The sequence below is a fragment of the Oncorhynchus mykiss genome, chromosome 1 (assembly GCF_013265735.2).
Source record: "Oncorhynchus mykiss isolate Arlee chromosome 1, USDA_OmykA_1.1, whole genome shotgun sequence".
In the NCBI taxonomy this organism is placed as follows: Eukaryota; Metazoa; Chordata; class Actinopteri; order Salmoniformes; family Salmonidae; genus Oncorhynchus; species Oncorhynchus mykiss.
Window position 1 is genome coordinate 26,803,113 of NC_048565.1, and position 24,595 is coordinate 26,827,707.

At 47.3% G+C, this 24,595-nt stretch overlaps 1 protein-coding gene across 2 annotated transcripts in view; it reads left to right on the forward strand.

Annotated features, from left to right (window-relative positions):
* The window catches only part of LOC110520060 (zinc finger protein 423), a 151,532-nt gene that overhangs the window by 89,349 nt on the left and 37,588 nt on the right, over positions 1-24,595 (forward strand). The window lies entirely within an intron of this gene.

Here is a 24,595-nt window from a genome sequence, read left to right on the forward strand (position 1 = left end):
AGCTGTGTGAATGGAGACCTGCCTCACTGCCTGTTGAGCACTGGGAAAGAGTAGGGAGGGGGACCAGCCCATATGGCTAAATAGGGCTACAGGCAGGACACTGCATGATGCACACAATAGATAATATTGTACAATACTCCAAATAAAAAATAGCAGAATGCTCAATTGGCACTGCAACCGTGTCAAGAGGAGCTGTAGCCCCACTCTCAATGCAAACCCTCTCATATTATTTGCACACCAACATAAAGGTTCACCCCCACCCCTGATGATGGCTGTGTATGCATGATGAACCCCCCCCCCCCCCCCCCCCCCCCCCAGCCAGGCCCAGGGTACAGCCAATCACCTGAATCTAAGTGCCCCTGGGGGAGCCCAGCTAATGATGCATCTCATTCATGATTCTCACTTATTCATTTCAATGAACTTAGCGAGCTAGCGCCCCGAGCATGAACCCAGTTGAGCAGAGTGGCGGAAAGGCATCCCGGCTGATCCCTTTAACCCAGAAGTGATCTCACAATACAGTAGTGTAGTCATGTTATTCCTCTCCTCCTCTGGCTCAGACCTGACCTCTCACTGGTAAATCAGTCCCTACTATAAGGTCAATGCTCCCAACTATAGTCCTGCTGTCTTGGACTTGAAGTCATATGTTAGCCTTAATGCATGAGTGATGTTTAACGTACTATCTATCCTTTAGAGACATCATGAGACTAACCCTTTATACTGAGGCCAGACCTGTACTCTGTTCTCTTCCTGTGACAACCCAGCTATCTGCCTCTAGTGATGTCTGTCTGTGCTGCAGTTGGGCAGTGCTTGAGCAAACTCCTCGTAGTGTGTGTGTGTGTCGGTGTGTGTGTGTGAGGTGTTGAGAGAGCAAGGGAGAGAGACTGGTGAGAGAGACCTGGTGTGGGCTCTGTGTCACTGAAGACTTAATGAGGCAGCACACAAGAAGCTTTAGGAGTCCATGGATGTGGATAATGTGGATGATGGCTCACTCCACTGGGTGCATGAGTGTGTGTGTTCGTCGTGTGCCAGCCTGATAGCCATAGGGCAATGTTTTTGACAGATGAAAGCCGCTCTCTGCGTTCAGTCCAGGCTCATTACACCATTGCTCATGAGTAAGGTTAATTAATTATTGTATCATACATGATCCTCATTCAAATAGTCACCATCTCAAATATGCCTCTATATCTGCCCTTCCCTTGACTGTAGAACATGATAGTGTTAATGAGGTGTGTTGGAGGATGTTGGTTGTCTACTGGTCTCCACTGAACACACAGTAACACACTGTGGTGATGCTATGAACATGGGAACAGATGACAGGCCCCTCATGCATATCCCTCACCACCTGGAGCCAGCCAGCCAGAACACCAGAGGGGAGTGAGGGAGGGAGGATGTAGGGGAGAGAGGGTATCAGGGAGGGAGGGAGGGAGGGAGGTTATCATGGAAGAAGGGAGGGAGGGAGGGTATCATGGAAGGAGGGAGAGAGGGTATCATGAAAGGAGGGAGGGAGGGTATCATGAAAGGAGGGAGGGAGGGTATCATGAAAGGAGGGAGGGTATCATGGAGTGGGGGAGGATGAAGGAAGGCAGGAGGGCATGTATATTTGGTATTTCTCCTTTAAGGACCTTCTTGACTGCTTCATTGCGATTGGATATGAGGGAAGTCGATTGTTTAGCAGAATGTCAGCTGACCTCTCGTCATACAGACAACATTAAGTAACAGGAACACGGGTGTGCACATGGTCGTATGCTGCCAGCCAGACTGAAGTGCTTATGAGTCAGAGAGCCTCCCACAGAATCTAGGTAGCAACTAACCCAATAACAGTAACTACTTCACGGCCATTGTGTTCCTGTCATTCTTTCTTTCTCCCTTTCTTTCTCCCTCTCTTTCTCCCTTTCTTTCTCCCTTTCTTTCTCCCTTTCTTTCTCTGCCGCTCTCTTCTGTGTTTCTCTAGTTCCCCCCCCACTGAGTATGACATGTTTGTAAGTTTTAAAAAAGCAGGAGGAGAAATAGCTCAGATGTTGGTGAAGTGTTTGTTTGCAAGGCTGAGTGCTGTTTGATCCCCCTGAGAGCTCATTTTTCCACGTTTGCGCTTGATTTGCTTCTTATGCTGTCTATTAAAAGTAATTACAAGCTGTTTGGAGATCTATAAGAGAACTGCTCAGGGGGAGCTCCTCCAAAACGTATGGGAACAGAATGGAAAATTGCCACACTTGTGTGTGTGTGTGCGTGTGCGTGCGCGTGTGCGTGCGTCTGTGTATCGGCATCTCAGATCCTGATGAGGGGGGGTGCATGAGAATAATGATGAGAAATTAAGAGGGGCTACATGTAATCCATTTTTCCGTGTGTGTTTTATACAAAGGTAAATGTAATTTGTGTCTACAACCACTAATGCCAGCCCTTGATGTCTGTGTTATACAGTAGTAGAGAGTGTATTTGCGTCTCATACCTTAAGTCGGCCTGTGCTTGTTTTAGTGATGTCAGAGGTGCACCTGCCCTTCTCTCCCCCTTGCTCCGCCCGGCTCTCACACCCGCCCAGGTGTGGCTGAGCCAGCTGCTGGGAAGAATGGGACAATTAAACTCCCTCCTCCCCCTCCCTGCCTCCTCTCCCTGCTTTGTCTGGTAATTGTTAAAAGACAAACAAGCCGCTTGCCTTTCTGCGCATGATAAACACGGGCCAGCCACAATTAGCTCCTCGCTTAATTCGTTAAGTATTCTGAATTTATTTTCTCGAGTGACGGCGACATCTGTCGAAGCCGGTGAGGAAGGTTCTGGGTACAGTGGTGAGAGGCGGTGCGGGGGGTGTGGGAGGTGTGGGGAGGGTGCAGGAGAGCAGAGCATCACACACCATAATAAATCACATTGACCTGAGTGTGTGAGCTCACAGCGGAGGACAGAGTACATAGGAGAGATGGAGGGAGGAGAGATGGAGGGAGGAGAGATGGAGGGACAAGAGATTGAGAGATGGAGGGAGGAGAGATGGAGGAAAGGATGAGGCAGTCATGGACGGGGAGGAGAGTAATAGAGACAAGTTCATCAACAGAGAATAAATCAGTTGATCTTTGACCTCCAGGGTTCTCTAATGGTCTCTGTTAAGGCTCCTAATGACCTGCTATCTCATAGTTAATTTAGAATGGAAGATGTGCAGATTGGGTTTTAGATCAGTCTTTCTGATGAAGTCAGATAAAATGCTACGTTTCTAACTCCTCTGCGCTAATTAGCGTCTCCTGTCTGTCGGAAGTGATTTGAGTCTGATACGTCAGCGGGGAGCCAGGTGGGAGGCATGAGAGGATGTCACAGATCATCTTTCTCCAGATCAAGCAGAATGTCAGCTAGAGATGATTGGGGGAAAGTTTCCCCAACGCCCCCTTCCTTTTAGCTGCTGAGTGCCGGGGGTGGAGATCCCAGCGCGGCACAGGCCCCCCACCTGCTATTAGCTTCTCCGTATGTGCCTCTGTGTTTGTGTACGCTTGTGTGTGTTTGCACTTGTTTGTGTGTGTGTATGTCTGGGTGGGAGAGGCAGGTGCTCGACCTCTGTATTCAAAGCCCCACTCCCAGGATGCAATGCGTGGCTCCCAGAAAGGTGACAGGCTGACCGATACATGCAACTTTGATACAGGGTTTTAGTGAGCATCACACGGTTAAATAGGAGTGGGGAGTCGGGATGCAACAGGAGGGAAAAGGTACAGCTGGCAACCTGATGTGATTTAGCACTCAAGCTACCATGGGTTTTCTGGGGTTTCACTTTTTAGGGAAAATATTTGTTACAAACTTTTTTATTATACTTTATATTACACCCCATGTAATATAATTACTCCCGAATTCAAATGAAGAAGGTATGGCAACTTTGTGGTTACATTATGCTTTAATTGGTCTAACTGGAGTAAAAACAGACAGAAGCAGGGAGGATGGAAAGAGTGTGAAAGAGATTATTAGGGCAATGGAGAGATGGAGAGCGAGAAGTGGGAGTTGGCAGGAAGATAGAGGGAGAGATGGAAAGAGGGAGATGAAGAGGGATCAGTTGGACGGTGGGGAATGAAGGGAATTTGGCAGTGAGAGGGAGTGAGAGAGAAGAGGTGGAAAGTAGTGGAGGACTGCATGAGCAGTGTTTTTGATGGTGAAGAGGTGGAGGGAGGGCAGAATGTACACTAGGCCACTGGCAGGGGGAGGCCACTGACAGGGGGAGGCTGACCTTCCAAGCCAGGGAGAGGTTGAGGACAGGGGGTTGATGGAGAGAGGGATAAGGGACAGACACAGGGATGGGAGGATAGAGAGGGGAGAGGAGAGGGGTGGGGGTGTGAGGAGAGTGATAGCTGCCTGACAGGGGCTCTTCCTGTTTTTGGCATGCGCGGTGAGCAGCTGGACTTCATTAGGCGCTGGTGTTAATTACTGGGACCAGACTGGAGCAGCGCGAGGAAAACACTCGCCTCAATTCAGCCAGGGTCACCTTGAAATCGTTTAGCATCACAGAGAGAGAGAGGGATGGAGAGACAGGGAGAAGTGGGCGCATGTGGGAGAGTGAGGCACCCATTCTTTTGTTTGTAGTGAGTAGCGCACTGATTCATGGTTGTGATTCAGGCTGTAATAAGACGCAGTGTTGGTTCATTAGTGATTAGTGATCACTGATTGCTGTTGACGGCGTTTACAAATGACCATTAAATGATGCAGCTGCTGCTGATGTGGAGGGTGGTGGAAAATGGAAGCAGATCAAAACAGGATCATGCATACAGAATACAGCTCTGGGTGGATATGGACTAGACACACTGCATTTCACTGATCTAATGTTGCTGTCCGGTCAGTGGCAGGGTAGTAAGGCTAGTTGTAGGACACAGCGTATGAAGACATTGGATACACTCAGGCATGTTCTGTACACACACTGAGCGGTTTTAGCAGTGAAGTGTGCAAGGTTTATCTTGGCTGTGTTTTCCTGATTACAAAGTATGATGACAGGAAGAGACTGAAATGAAAGGAAGAGAGGGCAGAGGAGAAATGCTGAAGCAATAGTATTCCGTTCTTATCTTCTCCCTATTAAACAGTTGTGTAAAATGGTGTTCTCTTGATGCTGCTCCCTATTATAATACAAAGGTATCCTACAATTTCCTCCCTAATACTCAACCATGACTGTTTTTCAAGGCTTTTTTTGACTTTGAATGCTTTCTTCTCCCCAGCGAAAATCAATGCATTCTGATTCAATAATTTCCCAAAGTGCATTGCTCTGGGCTCCCTGTGCTGAGAGAGGTGACAAATCCCACCATGGCGGCGTGAACCTTTCCCCCTCTTTCTCCTTCGTCTTCCTCCATTTCCTCCCTGCTTTTGGTTTTCTTTCTCTCATCTCCCTTTCATCTCTCTCTCTTTCTCTCCCAACACTGTGTTGCGACATAGCTCCAGAATTCATTGGAATTTCACAGCCTTCCCGGGCTCTCGTGAAAAACACTCATTTGTGACGGTGCCAACCTGTTAATGGCGGATGGCGGGGTCTTGCCGAATCCCACCTCCGCTCCCCGGTGCTCGTTATGGTGCGCTTGGCGCCGCGTGCTGCCTCCCATACATCTGCCAAACTCAGCTGCCAGGGAGTGGCGTAATTATCCCGTCGGAGCAAGCGACGCCTTCATATCGCCACAACTGGGGTTTCATTAGAGACCTGCACCTGTGGAGATGCTATGGTGCCCCCAATGTGTGAGGGTGTGTGTGTTATGCATATTGCGGGGCATGAAGCTGTGGGTGTTAGGGCCGTCTGTGTGAATTAGTTTGAGGTTGTTTTTTTCTCCTGTAACAGAATGATTTCTCACCATGGTGTTTGGGAGTTGAGTTTAGAGGCTGTCTGCGCTCAGAGCTCCATACTGGGTTAGTACAGTTCTGATCTTACACAGTTGTCTTAGTTCACAACTATTTTAGTCTCTAGACTGCATGTCGGATCAGTATTTTATTTTGTTCCCTCTCCCCTTTACTTCAGCAGACCTGTGCGTATCCCTGATATTGTAATTGTAGTGCCGTGTTCGGCAGGCCTAGTGCATAGTGAGGCAGTAACTGCAGTGCTGTCTGGGGCTGGGACGGCTGGGAGGGTTCGAGAGGGGAAAGGTGTCGCTGGCGGTAAGTGCAGGGTCATTAGCATCTCCTGACTGAGCTGAGACCTGAGAGCACAAATTCTGCTCCTTGCCTGGGCCGTCACACACACCAGCTGTGGCTGACTACATTTCAGTGCATGAGGTCATGTGTAGAGACTTAGTAGTCTACTTAGTAGACTGTGCCGGAAAGTCTTCCGGGTTAGTTCAAAACATGTGTTTGAGTGGTTACGCTAGGTTTACCAGCAGAGCTCTTTACTGAGCGATGTGTCTTTTTACAGCTATATGTAGTTTCATGGATGTATCCTCTCCCTCCAGCTAGAACCCCCCCCCCTGACAACTAGTATGTATCCCAGTGAGGGCCCAGGCACAGGTAGTGCTCTGATTTCCCCTGCACCCTCCCAAACAGGAGTATCTTCATCTATTACTGCTGCAGGAGACAGGAGAGACGGGGGAGGTGAGGAGAGGGGAATTGGGGGTGCAGGGGATTTATGTGGGGGTCACTATGGAGAGAACAGAGAGGGCAGTTAGAAGGCTAGGGGGCAATGGAGTGTTCCTTTTTCTCTCTGTGAGTACTTGCAGACCTCTGTTTACAGTCAAGCTATGACGACGCCTGGTCCACAGCAAATCTGCCCACTAGCAGAAGTAAAGCCATGGCAAGGGAGTTAAATCAGTTTGTGTTACTGTGTGTTTGTGTGTTTGCGTGCATGTGCGCATACATGTGTATGTGTTGGCTCTGGGCGGTATTATTCCGATTTTCCCTAATAGGTGGACCATGGAGGAATCATAAACCCCTTCTAAAGAGCCTCATAGACCCACTGGACTCACAGACTTCCTCTTATACATGCCAATCTAAGCACAGGGTGATTCACACTTAATGGTACAACTGCAGGAAATGTGAAAATGAGACACTGTGTGTGAGGCAGAGAGCAGGCTGAACAGACATTTCATGTCTAGATCACTGATGTGAACACTGGTGTAATAAAATGTCAGTACTACTATAGGTTTAGTCCAGTTTAGTGTGGAGCAGAGTGGTGGATGGGTTTCAGACGACTCTATCTAGCCCTGTTCATCTTGAACATGAGATCTCAAGGGTTAAAGATGAGGTGTCGAAGTGTCTTGCAACATTGTCTGGTTTACACATTTAATTGCTCAACCCTCTTGAACAAATAAATCTACATTTTCTCTGCAAGACTGAGGGGATTTGGCGGGAGAGAAAAGAGAGGGAGCGTGAGGGACTGAGTGAGGGAGGGAGGGGTCTGGTGGTTGGTCCATCAGTCACATTAAAACACGCTGACAGCCTTCGGTTCCACACTAAACTTTGGACAAATAGCTTTCAGATCGATAGTTTCCCAACAGCAATATTTGGTATCAATGCATGTCCTTCTCATTACACCATGTGGCGGCCGTCTCCACGGGCGTGAATAATTTATCCGCCCGACGTGAACTGACTGCTAAAAGAGGGGAGGCCGCTCTCTCTCTCTCCCCCTCTCTCTCTCCCCCCCCCCCCCCCCTCTCTCTCTCTCTCTCTCTCTCCCTCCCTCTCTCACTCGCTCTCTCTCTCTCTCTCCCTCTCTCTCTCTCTCTCCCTCCCTCCCTCTCTCTCCCTCTCTCACTCCCTCTCTCCCTCTCTCTCTCTCTGTCTCTGCCTCTCTCTCTCTCTCTCTCTCCCTCCCTCCCCCTCTCTCTCTCTCTCTCTCTCTCTCTCTCTCTCTCTCTCTCTCTCTCTCTCTCTCTCACTCCCTCTCTATCTCCCTCTCTCTCTCCCACTCTCCCTCTCTCTCTCTCTCTCTCTCTCTCTCTCTCTCTCTCTCTCTCTCTCTCTCTCTCTCTCTCTCTCTCTCTCTCTCTCTCTCTCTCTCTCTCTCCCTCTCTCTCCTCAGCCCAGGGCAGAGGATGAAGGACCTAATAACTACACTATTTCTCTACATTTTGAACCTACCTACCTCCTTCTCTCTTGCTTACTCATGCAAACTCACTTCCTTCCGCAATTTATTCCCTCACTTTTTCCCCCTGCAATCTGCACTCTGTAATTGTGTTGGTGTTACATGTTGGCATTTTTAGTTTGTCGCCGATATTAGTTCACTTTGACCTGATCTGATGTTCAGGTTGTACTAATATTGACTTCAGTAATCATTACTTTTAATGAGTCTTTGTGTTTTCATTGAGTCTTAAGCTATTTCAGATAGCTCACTACACACTGAGGCTACAACTAAGACATTAAAGCATTTCCCTGCTTTTTCTCAGGTAGATGGGGAGGCTGGGGGTTTCACCCCCTCTTCCTGTACCAGTAGTGTGACAGCCCTGGAAGGGTGGGCTAAGGTCAGTCCTGCCCACTGCAACGCATCAGAGCTGAGGATAACGTAGGTCCTGAGACAGACAGGGCTAAAGCAAGCGAGACCCCCCCAGCCTCCCTCCTCGAGCCTTCCCCCTTTGTCTTTCCGCCCCACGCGATGCTCATCGCTAAGTATTATAAATGTTAGCTCAGACGCTGCAATAATCTTCCCCCATAATAATAAAGTTTTATTGCCGTGTTCCTATTAGCGAGTTAATGTTGTCTGCTGATGGCGTGTAATTGTGCTTCTTCTCTGCTTTGCGAGTCCCACATTCCCTCATGCCCAATCAGCTCCGCACGGGGAGAGGAAATAAATAGCCTAATGCTGTTTTAATTACAGAAAACATAAAGCTGGCAGCCCACGCCCTAACTTCAGCTCTCTTCTCGCCCTGTATACCTGCAGATCACTACACCACCCCCCACAACCCTACATACAAGGGGGGGGGGGGGGGGGGGGGGGGGGGGGGGAACTGACAGGTAGCCCTCAGGGCTGAGCAGGGCTGATCAGGGCTGAGCAGGACTGAGCGGGCGGGCGGACGGACGGACGGACGGACGGACGGACGGACGGACAGACAGGAGAGCAAACACTGGTTCAAATGGGTCACAGGTTGAGCCAGTGACAGTGCTGTATGTGTGACATACTTGGCCAAATTGTTGTATGTTGGGTTTATTGACAGCGCATTGATTGGTATTGGCCAACTAATACCGAGCCGGAGCCTTCTAACGCATAAATGCAGAATGTCATAATACGAATACACACACAAACGTGGGCAAACAAGAACAAAGGCATCTTCTCTCACACACATACATTCTTCATATCTTACACATACTGTAGACATATTACACATATTACACATATCTTACACTGACTATATACATATTACACATATTACACATATCTTACACTGACTGTACACATATTACACATATTACACATATCTTACACTGACTATATACATATTACACATATTACACATATCTTACACTGACTATATACATATTACACATATTACACATATCTTACACTGACTATATACATATTACACATATTACACATATCTTACACTGACTATATACATATTACACATATTACACATATTACACATATCTTACACTGACTATATACATATTACACATATTACACATATCTTACACTGACTATATACATATTACACATATTACACATATCTTACACTGACTATATACATATTACACATATTACACATATCTTACACTGACTATATACATATTACACATATTACACATATCTTACACTGACTGTATACATATTACACATATTACACATATCTTACACTGACTATATACATATTACACATATTACACATATCTTACACTGACTATATACATATTACACATATTACACATATCTTACACTGACTATATACATATTACACATATTACACATATCTTACACTGACTATATACATATTACACATATTACACATATCTTACACTGACTATATACATATTACACATATTACACATATCTTACACTGACTGTACACATATTACACATATTACACATATTACACATATTACACATATCTTACACTGACTATATACATATTACACATATTACACATATTACACATATTACACATATCTTACACTGACTATATACATATTACACATATTACACATATCTTACACTGACTATATACATATTACACATATTACACATATCTTACACTGACTGTACACATATTACACATATTACACATATCTTACACTGACTATATACATATTACACATATTACACATATTACACATATCTTACACTGACTATATACATATTACACATATTACACATATCTTACACTGACTATATACATATTACACATATTACACATATCTTACACTGACTATATACATATTACACATATTACACATATCTTACACTGACTATATACATATTACACATATTACACATATCTTACACTGACTGTATACATATTACACATATTACACATATCTTACACTGACTATATACATATTACACATATTACACATATCTTACACTGACTATATACATATTACACATATTACACATATCTTACACTGACTATATACATATTACACATATTACACATATCTTACACTGACTATATACATATTACACATATTACACATATCTTACACTGACTATATACATATTACACATATTACACATATCTTACACTGACTGTACACATATTACACATATTACACATATTACACATATTACACATATCTTACACTGACTATATACATATTACACATATTACACATATTACACATATTACACATATCTTACACTGACTATATACATATTACACATATTACACATATCTTACACTGACTATATACATATTACACATATTACACATATCTTACACTGACTGTACACATATTACACATATTACACATATCTTACACTGACTATATACATATTACACATATTACACATATCTTACACTGACTGTACACATATTACACATATTACACATATCTTACACTGACTGTATACATATTACACATATTACACATATTACACATATCTTACACTGACTATATACATATTACACATATTACACATATCTTACACTGACTATATACATATTACACATATTACACATATCTTACACTGACTGTACACATATTACACATATTACACATATCTTACACTGACTATATACATATTACACATATTACACATATCTTACACTGACTATATACATATTACACATATTACACATATCTTACACTGACTGTATACATATTACACATATTACACATATTACACATATCTTACACTGACTATATACATATTACACATATTACACATATCTTACACTGACTATATACATATTACACATATTACACATATCTTACACTGACTATATACATATTACACATATTACACATATCTTACACTGACTATATACATATTACACATATTACACATATCTTACACTGACTATATACATATTACACATATTACACATATCTTACACTGACTGTACACATATTACACATATTACACATATTACACATATTACACATATCTTACACTGACTATATACATATTACACATATTACACATATTACACATATTACACATATCTTACACTGACTATATACATATTACACATATTACACATATTACACATATTACACATATCTTACACTGACTATATACATATTACACATATTACACATATTACACATATTACACATATCTTACACTGACTATATACATATTACACATATTACACATATTACACATATTACACATATCTTACACTGACTGTACACATATTACACATATTACACATATCTTACACTGACTATATACATATTACACATATTACACATATCTTACACTGACTATATACATATTACACATATTACACATATCTTACACTGACTGTATACATATTACACATATTACACATATTACACATATCTTACACTGACTGTATACACACATAGCAGCACGCATGCTCACCTAGCCTCTCACTCCCACACGGCTCCAGAGGGAATATATTGTTCAGTCCACCCTATATGGGCTAAAAAGAAAATACTTTCTGGACATTTCTGACGAGTTATAAATAGCTATCTAAGGTCTGTAATGACTGACATGACAAGAGGAACTGATGATGCAATACCCAATTAAAAAATTGCACCTTGTACATTCTACTATTACCCCGCGCCTCCCCTGCCGACCCGCGCACCACACAGTTTGGAAAGCACTGTTCTAGACTCTCATCCTGCCCATGTCACACAGACACGCTGTTCCAGACGCCCGCCACTGTTCTTATTTTATCCCACACTTTGGCCCCTCTGAGAGGCGACGGAGCACGCTCCTCAATAGGCCTGACACTCGACCAGATGTTAAGAGCACTCCTGCTGTAATTAATCTGATGAGAGAGAGAGAGAGAGAGAGAGTTTCCATCTCTGGAGGGCACAGGGCTGGATTGAGTGGGCCGCTCATCAACATATTTAACAAAAACTAGGGCCCCTTAAATTTAAGGCCTGCCTCTGTCATTAGAGGTAGTGTCAACCCTGGTGGACCGTGAAGGCACAGGGTTAAGTGTTATTTTCTGTGTGTGAGAAGGAGGCTGCTCTTCTCTTTAGTATGTGTGTGGGGGCCAGGCTCAGAGGGCTTGTATGCAGATGAGAGAGAGAGGGATGGAGGGTTTGATTGAAGGCGCTGGGGCTCATGCCCTGAGGCCTTGGTCCTGTGTGGCTGGCTAACGGGAAGCAGAGCGCTTGCCCGCCCCCACCCTCTCCCCTGGATCGATATGGCCTGCGTGTGCACTGCTCGTTAATGCATGGCAGAGGGGAGCCAGGGGCTCTCGGAGGCCCTGTCCGGGGAACACAGCAGTCCCAGCACCTGGACAGAACACGCACTGAGCAGAGCTGAGAGCACAGCACAGACAGGTAGGATCAAGACGGACACAAAGAGACAGACCATGCTGGATTACACACTTTCTGTCCACAAAAAGAACAGACAGACAGACAGACAGACAGACAGACAGACAGACAGACAGACAGACAGACAGACAGACAGACAGACAGACAGACAGACAGACAGACAGACAGACAGGAGAGCAAACACTGGTTCAAATGGGTCACAGGTTGAGGCAGTGACAGTGCTGTATGTGTGACATACTTGACCAAATTGTTGTATGTTGGGTTTATTGACAGAGCAGGGATTGGTATTGGCCAACTAATACCGACGCAAGATACTAAAGTAAGACAAAGAGAAAGTGACAGAGCGTTTAGGTGTGATTGTGAAGGAGTTGTTACATTTGTCACGTTAGTCTGGATGTGCTCATACAAAGCCACAGTCACACATAGAACATCTAATAATAACAGTTGTTAGATACCAGTGTGTCCTCCTAACACATTCACCCAGGCATTAGCACCCCCAATCAGATCTGGACAGAGCTCATCTGTGTGCGCCAAAACGATACCTTACAATTGACCCTGGTGTGTGCATGCATGTGTGTGTGGAAACAATGGGTGGTCTTTCGAGCAGAGCTGTTGAAGTGGAAGGGTCCATGAGTGTGGAAAGCTGTTCATCTTACAGTCAAGGACACCTCTAATTACAGCAGCAGGGGGTTGTGGGAAGAGGGTGGGGATGCGGGCCGGGATTCCAACAGCACTGGCTTATGGGTAGAATGGGGGTATTTGTCATTTTTAGGCTTTTTGTGTTGTGTTTATGAGCCCAATATGTAATGTTTATGTTCATTAATGTAATGTGGCTGTATCTGCTGTGTCTGTCTGTGGGCGGTGGCCTGTAGGGGCAGTGCTACAGGAGGCAGGAAATGAACTAGCGGGACTAGAGTGATGCCGAGAGGATAGAGGTGTAGGGTAGTGTGGTGAGGGGCAGTGATAGCTGTGGTGAGGGGCAGAGATGTGGTGTAAGGGGGTTAGTGTGTTTTTCACATTTTGAGAGTCTGGTCTCCTCACCTCTACGGAGTGCTGCTGACGAGGTGCCGAAACACTAATGGCCTCTGCTCTCCCCTCTTCCTCCAACCTCTCACTCACTTCCTTCTCCTTCTCAGTTCTCCTCTCATTCTCGGCTCTAATGTGACGATTAGGACGTTTACCTGTTAATGAAGCCCCTGGCTCGACATGGCCAGGATGGGTGCTGATTGGGCTGGGTGGGGGGGGGGGGGTGTCTGTTCCCCTCTGATCACATCTACTTTCCACACACAGAACTGTAGAATGTCTCGCGCCTCTGCCCTCTAGTGATTTTGTGATTAGAGGTGAGTGTTAGCACATCATTAGTAAAGGATTTTGCAAAAATAACCCCTAGTCGGAAAAGAACAAGCTGAAGGACTTGATTAATGAATTTATGTTGTTGCCGCAGAAACAACAAGATTCAGAATCCTGATCTTGCGTTGTGTGTCCTCAGCAGACCATCGTTATTAGCATAATAATAGTTTCCATTGTTTACAAGAAAGAAATGTTTCAATTGTATGCTTTGGTAGTATTACAAGCTCTGCTCTTGATTAGAGAGTAATGACTCAGGGTGAGGTGAATGTTAGGTCAATGGCCTAGGACTGTCTCAAAGCACAGACACACAACCTCTGGTCTTTCAATCTCCCCTATCCCCACTTTCCCCACTCTCTCCCATCCCCCCTATCCCCACTCTCCCCACTCTCCCATATCCCCACTCTCCCCCATCCCCCCTATCCCCACTCTCCCCACTCTCCCCCATCCCCCCTATCCCCTCTCTCCCATATCCCCACTCTCCCCACTCTCCCCCCTATCCCCACTCTCCCATATCCCCACTCTCCCCACTCTCCCCCATCCCCCCTATCCCCACTCTCCCCCATCCCCCCTATCCCCACTCTCCCCCATCCCCCCTATCCCCACTCTCCCCTATCCCCACTCTCCCCACTCTCCCCCATCCCCCCTATCCCCACTCTCCCCCATCCCCCCTATCCCCACTCTCCCATATCCCCACTCTCCCCCTATCCCCACTCTCCCCACTCTCCCATATCCCCACTCTCCCCACTCTCCCCCATCCCCCCTATACCCACTCTCCCCTATCACCCCTATCCCCACTCTTCCCCATCCCCCCTATCCCCACTCTCCTGCCCTCATCCCTCACTCCCTCCCTCTACATAGCTCCAGCACTCAGCATTGTGCACCCGGGGGCATCAGGGTTTGGCCTGCAAAGACTTAACTCCCTCCTCCCATTCTGAGGGCTGAGACAGGGGTTGGAGGTTTTAGGAGTTGGCAGGCAGACTGGTGAAAAGGGGACACCCAGGGGGACCATTGCAGAATAGGAGGTGGGTATTGAGTATGGATCTGTAAGAGAACTGGACTGTAGCTGTTTATATTTGGCAGGTGATTGGTTGTCCGTGAGATAGTATATGTACGTTGGTGTGTCCGTGAGATAGCGTATGTACGTTGGTGTGTCTGTGTTGAACCTCGTCAGTATAAAAGCTTGGTGTTGTTGCCGAGCTGTTAGTCTCTGCTGTTTATCCCTCTCACGCTGGCTTGTGAAACGCCAGATAAATGCGGATCTTCTGTCACCACGGAGCTCCCACTAATTACGGCAGCTTAAGTGCTTTAACCACTGTTATCACAAACTGTTCAATCCTGAGACCTTGTCAAAATACCCTCACCCCCTCCCCTCCACTGTTCGGGTGTGTGAGTGTGCGTGCCCGTGTGCTCGTGTGCGTGCGTCTGTGTGTGTGTTTATGCTCAGAGACCATGAAAGACAACTTCCAGCCAGTGCAGCAGAGTGTCTCTGTGTGTTCGACAGATCCTGTGTGTGAAGAAAAGTAGAACGTGGTGGCACTTGACGAGCTGTTGAACACAGATTTTACCGTGCATCATTTTAAAGTTTCCTCCTGTTATTGTATCCTGCCATTCAGTGATTTTACCTCAGTGACTGCCCCACACACACCCGGCTGCCTGTGGTCTGCCTATTAGCAGCAGCGTTGCCGAGGCCATACCGCTTCATTTATTTCATGTGAGAGAGCCCAGAGAGGAGAAGGTTTGGGCACACTAATGTATTTTTCTGCATCTTTTTTTCCCCTTTTGTCTTGTTCTCTTTATCTCCCTCCATGCCGCTCGCTCTCCTCCCGTTTAATTAGTTGGGTTCCTGGGAAGAATGAACAACACCAAGTTTCAAAAGGAAAAAGTGTCAGGAGAGAAAGGGAAAGAGTAGACGGTGTGCAGTAGCAGGCAATGCCTCAGAGTTTGGTGTCTTTTTGTCTCTGGTGGAGGGGGAAGGTGTAAACCCACCAGGGTAACACCGAGCAAGGAGGAGGAGCTAGCTGGATCTTAATGGCGTGTCGGGCGTGTGTTTATCTGTTCCCTAGTCACTGTTTATCACCCAGTCATGTGGAACTAATTTACTAATTGAGTTTGAGGCTGGGAACAACGTGGCAAGAGGGGGTCCACGTGGGGCAAGAGGGGTCTGCCGAGGGTCCACGTGGGGCAAGAGGGGTCTGCCGAGGGTCCACGTGGGGCAAGAGGGGTCTGCCGAGGGTCCACGTGGGGCAAGAGGGGTCTGCCGAGGGTCCACGTGGGGCAATGTGGGCCGCCACTGCTCCCTCTACAACTGTCTGTGTGCGTGTGTGCAGTGTGTGCAGTGTGTGCAGTGCACACGTGTGTGTGCATGGTAGTGCATGTGTGTATGCATGTAATGTTTAAGTGGACTGGGCAAGTGATGGACTCCCCAATCTGTGAGTGACAGCTGGGCAGTTTGGGAAGTGCCATGGGAGTCATAAAGGGCTGAATTAAACTCTGCTGTGCCGGGCCGCTGCCAACAGACTCCGCCATTTTAGGAAAGACACTTCTCCCGCTCTCTCTACCTCTTTTTCACTCTCTTTCTTGTTTCTCCTTGTCCCTCCCTTCTCAGTTGACCTTGTTAGTGGGTGATTTGACCTGGGATTTTAACGAGGGGTAGTGGGGTGCAATGGTCAGCAGTTGGCTGTGGCCCTGGTGGGTGTCAGGAACAGGAGACAGGGAGGGGGGTGACCAGGGGGGGTCCTCTATATCTGACATTCTACCACTGATCTCTCCTGTCTGATCACATACAGGGGTCCATTCTGGTCACAGAGGAAGCGGGGAAATGACCATAATAAACCAACCGTGAAAATGTTCTGGGTTAGAATCAGCTTTGATCTTATTAGTAGCTGGCAGACTTGTGGTCTGGTGCGGTGGCCATGTTGCATTGGCAAACATTCTGTAGGAAAATGGAAGGCGGGAACATGAATAGCAGAGGAGAAAGACAGAATGGGCACCAAGAAGAGAGAAGGAGAGGGAGCGCGTGGGGTGCAGGCAGGCAGTGCTGAAAGGGTTACTGGGGGTTGAGCAGGCGAGCAGACTCTTTTGGGCTAACTTACAGCAGCTGCAGAGCCCCGCTGGTAGATTAAAAGCGGCTCCCGGGCCCCGAATGAAGTACATCGGCGCCCCCACCGGGCCGGGGCCGGAAGCCGGGAGGGGCCCAACACAGCTGTCACCCAGGTCAAACTTTCCCAGCAGCCCCGGGAGCACAGAATGGCCAGGCCCCAAAGAACCAAGCCGCCACCCCCAGATTTGGGCTTCAGAGGGGCAAGCCTGGGGGTGGAGAGTTGGAAGGGTAGTTGGTGGCTAATCGTTTGTTTACAGAGGATCATGGGGCATATGCGAGGAGGGTGGGGTTGAATATATGGGCGTGTTGGGGTGCAGGTGGAATTTAGGAGAGGAGAATGTCTTGTGCTGTTGTTCTGTGTTTTACCGCATGCTTTACAATGGTAATGTGGCTTAAACCCTGGGCAAATGGTTGATTTAGAGTTAACAGGCTCTCCACAATACCTCTCCAGTCTGTCACTAAGGTCCAGTGGTCAGTGTTGAACCCGGCCTTCGTCACAGCTCAGTGGTACAATAGTGATCCACAGAGGCCAGACTGGAGGGAGGAACAGCAGCGAGATCAGCCACATGCAACGAGTGTGACACATAGCAAACAGATGCTGCTCACATCATATTGTCTTGTCAGATTTGTTTTTGTTTTTGTGTGTGAAGTATTCTCTTGTACATTGACATACAGGCACACACACACTGACAGGCTCATGTCATGAGGGACTGGGGCTTGCTGAGGAGGCTGGAGTCAGTGGGTCTCTGTGGGCTGGGCATGAGGGACTGGGGCTTGCTGAGGAGGCTGTAGTCAGTGGGGCTCTGTGGGCTGGGCATGAGGGACTGGGGCTTGCTGAGGAGGCTGGAGTCAGTGGGGCTCGGTGGGCTGGGCATGAGGGACTGGGGCTTGCTGAGGAGGCTGGAGTCAGTGGGGCTCTGTGGGCTGGGCATGAGGGACTGGGGCTTGCTGAGGAGGCTGGAGTCAGTGGGGCTCGGTGGGCTGGGCATGAGGGACTGGGGCTTGCTGAGGAGGCTGGAGTCAGTGGGTCTCTGTGGGCTGGGCATGAGGGACTGGGGCTTGCTGAGGAGGCTGGAGTCAGTGGGGCTCTGTGGGCTGGGCATGGGGGACTGGGGCTTGCTGAGGAGGTTGGAGTCAGTGGGGCTCTGTGGGCTGGGCATGAGGGACTGGGGCTTGCTGAGGAGGCTGGAGTCAGTGGGGCTCGGTGGTCTGGGCATGAGGGACTGGGGCTTGCTGTGGAGGCTGGAGTCAGTGGGTCTCTGTGGGCTGGGCATGAGGGACTAGGGCTTGCTGAGGAGGCTGGAGTCAGTGGGTCTCTGTGGGCTGGGCATGAGGGACTGGGGCTTGCTGAGGAGGCTGGAGTCAGTGGGTCTCTGTGGGCTGGGCATGAGGGACTGGGGCTTGCTGAGGAGGCTGGAGTCAGTGGGGCTCTGTGGGCTGGGCATGAGGGACTGGGGCTTGCTGAGGAGGCTGGAGTCAGTGGGGCTCTGTGGGCTGGGCATGAGGGACTGGGGCTTGCTGAGGAGGCTGGAGTCAGTGGGGCTCGGTGGGCTGGGCATGAGGGAATGGGGCTTTCTGAGGAGGCTGGAGTCAGTGGGGCTCGGTAGGCTGGGCATGAGGGACTGGGGCTTGCTGAGGAGGCTGGAGTCAGTGGGTCTCTGTGGGCTGGGCATGAGGGACTGGGGCTTGCTGAGGAGGCTGGAGTCAGTGGGGCTCTGTGGGCTGGGCATGAGGGACTGGGGATTGCTGAGGAGGCTGGAGTCAGTGGGGCTCTGTGGGCTGGGCAGGTGGGACTCCTGTCACACACACACATGCCCTCACCCATGAAAACAGAACAATGACACAGGAGCTCAGCTCATAAACAAACCATGCACATGTCTCTTGCCTATTCTAAAACTGCAGCACCACTAGAATACTAACCCTGGTGAGAGTACCCTCCTTCTGTTGATGCTGTGTGGTGTGGGGAGGTTGTGTGTAGTGTAGTGTTGTGTGTGTGTGTGTTTGTTGTGTGTGTGTGTGTGTGTGTGTGTGTGTGTGTGTGTGTGTGTGTGTGTGTGTGTGTGTGTGTGTGTGTGTGTGTGTGTGTGTGTGTGCGTGTGTTTGTGTGTGTCTGTGTCTGTGTCTGTCTCGGCATCTCAGATCCTGATGAAAGCGTGCGGGCGGTGCCAGAGTCCTGTCCTATGGATGAATGGGGGTCGACCTGTCCGGCCACCCTGGACTCAGTTGGCCCTGCCACGCTGTGGCCCCTCCCCTCCTGGTCTCTGCACGCTGCCCGGCAGGACAGCCAGACCAATCGAAGGGCTGACAAGAGAGCCTTTTGATTTGTGGGGAAAGGCTCTGTCCAGCTGGGAGGGAGAGAGTGGGGGGGTGGGACGACACGCTGCTCACCAGTGTGGGCATACAGCCCTACTAAGGGAAGGAGGGGAAGGGGAGGAGAAGAGGACATTAATTTGGCGGCACACAGACCTGGTCTCTCCATAATATGGTGGATTTAAGCCATTCAACCCACATCCCTTTTCTGTTGATCTCATCCACTGTGGAGGCATGCTAGAGCTTTATTCCTCTGGTTTAAGACATGCTAGAGCTTTATTCCTCTGATTTAAGACATGCTAGATCTTTATTCCTCTGGTTTAAGACATGCTAGAGCTTTATTCCTCTGGTTTAAGACATGCTAGAGCTTTATTCCTCTGGTTTAAGGCATGCTAGAGCTTTATTCCTCTGGTTTAAGACATGCTAGATCTTTATTCCTCTGGTTTAAGACATGCTAGAGCTTTATTCCTCTGGTTTAAGACATGCTAGAGCTTTATTCCTCTGGTTTAAGGCATGCTAGAGCTTTATTCCTCTCGTTTAAGACATGCTAGAGCTTTATTCCTCTGGTTTAAGGCATGCTAGAGCTTTATTCCTCTGGTTTAAGACATGCTAGAGCTTTATTCCTCTGGTTTAAGACATGCTAGAGCTTTATTCTTCTGGTTTAAGACATGCTAGAGCTTTATTCCTCTGGTTTAAGACATGCTAGAGCTTTATTCCTCTGGTTTAAGACATGCTAGAGCTTTATTCCTCTGGTTTAAGATATGTTAGACCTCCATTCTTCTGGTTTAATACATTCTAGAGCTCCATTCTTCTGGTTTAATACATTCTAGAGCTCCATTCTTCTGGTTTAATACATTCTAGAGTTCCATTCTTCTGGTTTAATACCATCTAGAGCTCCATTCCTCTGGTTTAATACATTCTAGAGCTCCATTCCTCTGGTTTAATACATTCTAGACCTCCATTATTCTGGTTTAATACATTCTAGAGCTCCATTCTTCTGGTTTAATACATTCTAGAGCCCCATTCCTCTGGTTTAATACATTCTAGAGCTCCATTCCTCTGGTTTAATACATTCTAGAGCTCATTCCTCTGGTTTAATACATTATAGAGCTCCATTCCTCTGGTTTAATACATTCTAGAGCTCTATTCCTCTGGTTTAAGACATTCTAGAGCTCCATTCCTCTGGTTTAAGACATTATAGAGCTTAATTCCGCTGGTTTAATACATTCTAGAGCTCATTCCTCTGGTTTAAGACATTATAGAGCTTAATTCCTCTGGTTTAAGACATTATAGATCTCCATTCCTCTGGTTTAAGACATTCTAGAGCTTAATTCCTCTGGGCTAAGACATTCTAGAGCTCCATTCCTCTGGTTGATACATTCTAGAGCTTCATTACCTTGGTTTAATACATTCTAGAGCTTCATTACCCTGGTTTAATACATTCTAGAGCTCCATTCCTGTGGTTGAAAGGCTCTCTAGTATGTGTGCTTGGTAATAGTGCAGACAGTTTCAGTCGATCAATTCCTGCCTCAGATAAATATTGACCTAAAGCAAGTGGTCTAACCTTCCTAAGACCCTAACCCAACCTAGAGAATGGCGAGCAGTTCATACTATCTGCCAAATATGACTCCTATTGTCCACGGCTTCCTTCTTTTTTTTAATGGCATCCATTTTATCTCAGTCCCTATCTCTCTCTCTCTCTCCCAATGCTGTTTTCGACTCCTGCCTCTCTTCTTCTCCAGCCTCCCTCCATCTCTCTACCTCCCTTGGAGAGTAAATCCCTCTCTTCGGAGGAGTGTTTGGAGGAGTGTTGGGGCTTAGATGTGACTTCCCGCTTGGTTTCTTCATGAGCCCTCCTCCTGTCCACCCCCTCCTCCTCCACCCCCGTACCCCCCAACCCTTTCTGCTTTAATCCAGAAGCAGCACAGGCTGCTTTTTGTGTTTTTGAGGGGGGAGGGTTATTAGGATTTATTTGTCTCTTTCGCTCTGTTCATTTGAACTTGCTCTCCCAGCTCTGGGCTGAGTCTGTATGTCTGTTTGTCTCAGGGAAGTGTAGTGTGCTTGGCTATGGAGAGATGGGGGAAGAGGAGCAGACAGAAAGGATGAGAAGGAGAGGTCTCTGTCTTTTTGTGATAGGCCTGTCTAATGTATTTGGAGTGTGTGTGTGTCTCCTGTACTGTGGTGATACTGGGTATGAGCCAGTGTAGTGTGGCAGGCCCAGGCCCTATCCACATGTCTGAGACCTCAGACTATCAGGATATCTGTACCGCCATGGTCGGGAAGCTGTCCCAGTGTACGGCTATTACCCCAGTAACCCTGTATAACTTTGGGAAGCAGGCAAACTGTGGCAGACAGTGAAGCACAGGCCCGAGGCCTGATCATAGAGGGGAAGGATGTCTTTGATGGTGTGGGGTTATTTTCATCAGGCTCTACCTCTGTGTAGGTGTTGAAGTAGGGGGGAGGAGGGCACCCTGACCCTGGAGGGCTGAAAGTGTTTGTCCCCTCCATTCCCTCGTAGTACCAGAGCTGGTGAAAAATACCCACTCTCCCACTGTGAGGTACTTATGGATTAGCTCAGGTGTGACAGGCAGAGCTCCCCTGGCTGGTGCGTGGATGTGGATTTGAGATGTGTGTGTGTGCATGTGTGGATGTGTGTGTAGGGCCTTATTAGCATGCTGTGGGAGGTGTGTTGTAGAGCCGGGCCTGGCAGGGATTAAAGAGACTTTACTGTCACCATCCCCAGGAGAGTGAGCAGAGAGCACACACTGACACAGGCATACAGGAGCCAGATTAGAGCTCAGCTCCCCACAAACACAGAGGGATAAACACACACACACACAACCTCGCACACATGGGCACACACACGTCCCCGCACAATCTACAGAGGCCAGATTAGAGCAGAGCCCCCCGCAATCAGAAATGGATAAACACACATGAGCACAGGCTCACACACGTATACACACACTGTGTTCCTCCATACCCCACCCCAGCTCCCAGATGCCCCCCTGATTGGCCCATCTCCTGGAGCAGACTTTGGCATGAGGAGGAGGAGGACGAGGGGGTGAGAGTGCCAGGGGAGAGGGGGTGGGAGAGAACAGAGAGAAGCTGAAAGAATGTACCCCTCACTGTGGATCACGCCAGCCTGCTCCAGGCCCCCAGGGGCCCCCTCCCTCAACCCTCACCCCTTCCCCCCTCCCTCTTTCTCGGGTCTCTCTCGCTCCCTCTCTCCCCCTGGTGTTTGGACAGCTGTGGGCAGAGATCGGGTTACTGGTGGCGCTGGTACTTCCTCTGCGCTGGCAGGCAGGCAAGCAGGCCTCTCACTGAGTTGGGCGTCTGGTTGCCATTACCGCCGTGGCTCCACAGGAAGCCAGACCAGCTCTTCTCTTCTCTTCCTGTGCTACATGGAGGTAGTGAGGCAGTGTGGCCACTGCTGCTGTGGCATGGCTGTACATCAGGGAACAGACCCTGCTGGGCGGCAAGGAAAACCCTGTCCTCTCCAAACTCGGTCTCAGTCTGTCTCAGGACAATGTGCTGGCTGGGAGAGGAATTGACAGGCTTCTGGACCACTCACTGGCTCCAGTAAGGGATGATGCTAATTTACCCAATACTAATAAATAGTTATTGTTTGTTTCATTAATATCCCCATAAAAGCAAACCATTTAGGTTAGTAATCTTAACTAATCTAACATTTGTAAGGATTTTAGTTATTTGCAAGTAAGTAACCCATTGGCTTGGCCTAGATATCAGACTTCTGTGGAGGGAATCAGTACTGACACACAGACACGGGTCTGAAGAGTCTCCTCTTTTTAGTGTGTATTTATTAACACCTTCTCTGTATGCCCAAGAGCTATACCTGTTAATGAGGTCTCCCAGCACCATGTGGCCCAGTGATGACACTGAGACGGCATGGCCCCTCGCTGACTGGGACCCTTGTGTGCGTGAGTGGGCTTTTAGTTTGCTCTTTTCCTCCCTCTTCCCCTTTTTCTCTCCCTCCCTGTCCTCCTTTCTCCCTGCCTTTTTCTCACACGTCCTCACCATCTCTCCCTCCTCTCCTCCCTCCGCTATCACTCCATCTCATCACTCCGTCTCTACTATCTGTCTCTATTTTATGAATGAATTCCCCCTCTAATGGGCTGCAGCTGGGGAGCAAGGCAGAACGTCACCCTGATGGTGTAGGGGCTATTGGTCAAGGTATTACTATAAATGATGAATAGAAGGATAACATAAGGATAATTCATATGTGTTGTGAATTGGGGAACCAATCCATTATTGGACGAAATAGTATTCTAGGAAGACCTTACGCATGTGTTATCTTAACAAAGACACTAGAAGACAAACATAGTAATAATTGATTCATCTGAAGGTATACCTGATGAGCCTAATATCAGATTTGTGAACTCGTACTGTTTTCTACAGCTTGTTTTGTATCAGAGAAACACACAACAACAAGTCAAATACAAAAATGTCAATAATAATAAAAAAAGTCAGATGAATCAATGGTTACAGGGTGAGTGATAATGGCATATGATCAATACATCAATGGTTACAGGATGAGTGATAATGGCATATGATCAATACATCAATGGTTACAGGATGAGTGATAATGGCATATGATCAATACATCAATGGTTACAGGGTGAGTGATAATGGCATATGATCAATACATCAATGGTTACAGGATGAGTGATAATGGCATATGATCAATACATCAATGGTTACAGGATGAGTGATAATGGCATATGATCAATACATCAATGGTTACAGGATGAGTGATAATGGCATATGATCAATACATCAATGGTTACAGGATGAGTGATAATGGCATATGATCAATACATCAATGGTTACAGGATGAGTGATAATGGCATATGATCAATACATCAATGGTTACAGGATGAGTGATAATGGCATATGATCAATACAGTGGGAAATGATTCATTCAATAGGTTGTTGAACAGCAAATTGTTTGAGGATGATATTCTCAATTTGGATACAGCAACATGT